Genomic DNA, 5,074 nt, shown 5'->3' on the forward strand with positions numbered 1-5,074 from the left:
CATTTTAAATAAGGAATACAGAGTCTAAATAAGCTGAGTTTCATTTCTTTTTCATATTTCAGGATTTTTAAAACCAGACATGCTGATAAGACATTTTTCCTTCCACTTCTTTGCAAAAAAAACCCTCCCATATTGAACTATGCCAGTTTTTAAAGTGAAAAATATTAGGCAAGCTTAGACACATTTTGATGTATATTCAAAACTATCATTGTGTTTATCTTCATGTTGCAGAGTATCCTGTATACCGCACTGTGGGAAACCTAGACTGGAAAGATTTGTGCTTTCAGAATGAGCATTTCATTTATAACAGCTCACACTCCTTCAATTTACAGAGGAAACATTCACCTAAAGTAAACATCTTAACCATTGAAATCCATCTTCAAATTTTAAAGTAGTTACCAGCTCATGGGAAAGAATTTTCAAGGAATAAGAACTTAGAAAGTGTGTCCATAACATCATAGGTAACACACCCCAAAAAAGCCCACACTCTTTCATATTTGTAAATAGCAAGCTACATATTAATTAACACACATTATCTACACCTTGCTTGCTGTCCTTGTTACAGTCTAAACAAGTTAATTCGTTCAGAGTGATTAGCGTGTAATTTTCCATTGAAAACATGCAAGATGCATGCACATACAACTTTAACTTCCTATACCCCCCAACACACCCAGCTTTGCCTGGAGCTGGGAGAAGTGCACCAGATTAATACTATTTAAGATGACCACAGTCAGCTGCTGCAGGGCAACTAAAAGCACAGCAGTGGAACTAAGAGTCATTTTGCAAGCCTCTACTTACAGATCCTCTGTACAGGCATACATTCAGTGTCAAAGGAACTTGGCCAAAGTGCAATATAATTAATTGCATTCACTGAATACATATATTGAAAATTCTCCTCTGAAAGACACCTCACCAATATATTTGGTCCTTTTTTCCTCCAATCAAACAAAAAAAGCATTTGGCTGTAAATCAGTCCCTTGTTTTACAGAGTTAAGAAAATACATTTTCTTTCCTTTGAAGCTGACTTGCTTGAAGGATCAGATGAGACTTTGGCAGGCAGTGAAGGTGACTTCTAGTGCAAAGCAGAGCTTTTCAATTTTGCTCATAGAATTTTTCTTTTATTATAGCACCTACTTTAGAAGGCACATTGATTTGGCAAGCAGTAAGTACCATTTGCCTATAATTAATGACTGCCTACATTGATTAATATGCATGCATATAGAACACACAAAAGAGATCACAGGGAGGAATGAAGAAAAAAATGCCTGACCTATTGGCAGAACAAACAACTCACTTTCTCCAACTTCTCTGATGACACACTGTTTGCCTGGAACATACCAGTCACGCACATTGCAATTAAATACAAGTTCTTGTAATCAACAAAATCATTAGCAGAAGAGGCCATCTCCTCCCATGCCCTGGGTTGCAATGGTAGGTTTTAATTTACTAAATGAAGATAATCTCACTGACAGGAAGATCCTCATTTTGAGAAAGGCATGCTCTTGGGCACCTGTGTTATCAGCCAGCTTATTGTGCCAAACGCAGCTGAAATCAAGGTCAAAAAAGCATCTCTCTCCCTCTCAGAGAACACCCTGATCTCTCCCACCACTAAGTTTTAATCACTCCAAATGAACTGACCTCTATTCTTCTCCAGTTTGTCTGAGCAAGGCTGAACAACCACAAAATAATCACCTCTGTTAAAAATACTGCAACAATGAAGCAGAGAGATGAAGTCACTCATGAGGTTACCCCTCTTTACTTCAGTATTCTTATGAGTTAAAGGATTACATTGAAGTCTGCCAGTCAGCTAGTAGCACAGCCAGAAACACAAAGCAGAACTCTAAGCTCCCAGTTTATCCTTCCACTTCCGCACTTGAGTAAAACCTCACGCCATCATCACTGGTAATGTGATGTAACACCACATCACAAGGAGTAACAAGGATTAATGCAAGGGTGACAGGCAGAAGGTTGCACAAAGTGAAACATGGGACAGTGCAGCATATACTTCAGTGAGATGTGAGAGACGTGAACAGGGAAGTCTTTAAGTGGGATACACCAAACAAGATAGGAAAAAGGATGAGAAGGCCATAAAGGGAACACAAATGTGACTGAATATTTTTTAAGGACAACTCATGTGTTTGGAAGATAAGACAGACAGAAATAAGCAGCCAAGAGATTTTATGCAATGCACTGATCACCTGGCTAAGAAATATAATACACTGTTTTCAAAGACACAGTTCTTCTGAAGTAACAAAGCTGTGAGCCTTGGAGCTGAGTGTGCAAGTCTGTCACCTTTCCTCTCTCCTGCAGTCTTTGCAAAACTCACCTGAGGCTCCTTCTTTCAGGTCTTCTTTAAAGGCCTTGGGCTACTTTACCATATACAGACCCTGAAATAAAAGTTACGAAGGTCTTTAGCTCAGCTATTAATTTCTTATTCTTAATGGTAATATTAAATCAGCCAACTCCCTCCATCCTCTTCAGCTTTAAGGTAAAAAAAAAAATTCAGAGTTACACTAGGTTACAATCCCAAACATGCAGCAGACATACTGTTGTATTTCCTTCCTCTGCTCTTTCTGGAAAAGTCATGGATATGACCTGTAACACTGCACACAGAGCAGTATTTAACCTTGAGGCCTTAAGCGTATCTCTAATGATCATCTCTAATTCTGATTCTGTATCACAAGCTTCTCCCTCCTCCTGCTTCTTGTTGGAGTATCCTGTGGAGCAAGTGGGGAGATGCGTACAGCTCCAAATTCTTCTCCCATTCATATTTGCTCACCAAGCCACTGCTTCTGAATGAGCAGTAGCCAGAGGTGCTCCCAAGAACGCAAATGCTGGCAGGAACACTGACATGCAACAAAGTTGCTTTTCTGGAGCGTATACTTACTTTGAGGAGAATCACTGTTGTTTAATTCTTTACATGAGAACAGTGTTAGAGCCAAACAGTTGCTGCGTTCCTCCTTAAAAAACAGATGCAAACTATAAAAGTATCACAAATACATCCTGCCACTGACATCCCTTTTCTAAGGCAAGATAACCCATCTGACTGACAGATCCACGGCTACATCATTGGCTTTGATTCAGAAGGCTGTATTCTGAAGGGTGAGCCATTTGCTCAGCTGCTGTTAGGCTACAGCTGATAATTCAAGCGCATTCAGAACAGAACATTTGCTGAGTTCACCTCTGTGCTTTCCGTGACTCTGAGATACAAGGCTTTTCCATTCATCAGGTCTGTCAGCTTATTTGGGCACAGCAGAGGCCAGGAGACTTATCTTTGCTCTACGCAGGGAAGAAAAGACCCATACTGCATTGCACCTAGCCAATTTTCCTTCCTAGTTATCTGTTCAGAAAATATACCACCTTCTGCAGTGCCCTGAGCTGATGAGCCCCTACCAACTGCCTTACTTGAAAGCAACCTGTCACTTTCATTACACAAGACACTTGAAAAACATATTATACCCAGGCAAAAGATCCATTACAGGGAGTATACACATAGAGTAAGTAGAATGGTCTTTTTGTCTATTAAAAATGATAGAAAGTATCCAGCAACAAGAATTTGGCTGTGACTTTGAACCACACAAATTAAAGTAGCCTCGTTCACTGCTGCCTACAAAAATTTAAATGATCAGATCTAAACAGCATCCATGAAAGCTAGCTCATTGTTATTGTAAACACAGAGAAGCCCACACTATCATGTCTGAACAATATGAGTGTGACCAACCAAATTCTTTACAAACCAATTTATTAGGTATATTTGCCTATATTATGTCAAGAGGATACAATAAGTAATACAGAGATAAACATAAGCATATTTAACCTCCATTTTGCAAAAAAAAGCACACAATTTTTATTAGTAAGTAAATATTGGATTTGGCTGCACTTTTAATTAAGATGAACCAAGACATTAGAAATCAAGTATTAAACTATTTGCCTGATTTACTTTGGTCCTCCAAAGGACTTCTCAGATTTATGAAACTGATAACCACTAGCAGGGAACAAGCAGGTCAGAGCAGATAAGGAAAGGAACCTCTTTTGTCTATTCTGTCCTTGAAGACATACAGCTGTGGCCTATCACAACAGGTAGCCATAGAACACAGTTCTATTTCTTAAAGAGATATTAATCTCAAAGCCAGAAGAGGATCCATCCTTTCTTGTAACCCTGAGTATGTCTACTCCTGCAAAATGCATCATGACTTATGTTAGGGGACAGATTGCTAAAACAATTTCTAAGTGAAGTGCATGACTAGGAATCAGACTGCAAACAAAGTATTGGCTAATTATATGGAGAAGCAATGAGAGAACTTGAAATGGTGGCAGCTGAACAAAGCTCAGCACAGTACGCATGGAAGGAGCTTCTGATAATTATGACCAGAATTATGACTGCAAATAAATGAGGTTGGTTAGATTTCAACTACCTCAGTTAAAATGAGTAGTATTACCCTATATCTGATAGACTTCTTAGGGAAGCCACAGCTATCATTTAATTAAGCATCATTTAGACTTCTGCAGAATTTCTGTAGACCAGATTCTCTACTGCATTACGCTACTTTACACACAGCTCCAGTGAGGTCAGGGGAGTTAAAACAACTGAACTCCAAGTGGTGGAAAGGAAATATAGACCCACTGTCTTTATAATTTTGAACAGCCACCTGGCTGTTCATCTATAGCTCATACCTTTACAACTTACTGAATTGATTAAAAAGATCTTTGAAGGCATTAGATTCTCATTTGAATCAAGATCTTCATGCTACACTTTCTTTAAACAGAGAGTTTGCCTGTATGTGGCCAAGCAAAAATTGGGTGATCCAGAGTACCACTAATGAACGTCCTTGCACCTTCTGCAACAGAACTTGGTTTGCAGGCTCCTTGGTAGCTCAAAGTTGATACAGCATGTTGCACTATCATTTGCCTCCCTACGTGACTTCAGAAAGTAGGAAGTATACGTCAGAAGATGTTAAAGGGAGAAAAACAACAAAGGGCAGCACAGTGCCACTGGGAAAAGTAAGTAAAAGAACAAGCTCTGAGTCTTCCAATGTGTCCTTACTACTTTTCTTAAAATGCCAGCAAACTGTAT

The sequence above is a fragment of the Falco biarmicus genome, chromosome 1 (genome assembly GCF_023638135.1).
Source record: "Falco biarmicus isolate bFalBia1 chromosome 1, bFalBia1.pri, whole genome shotgun sequence".
NCBI classification, from domain to species: Eukaryota; Metazoa; Chordata; class Aves; order Falconiformes; family Falconidae; genus Falco; species Falco biarmicus.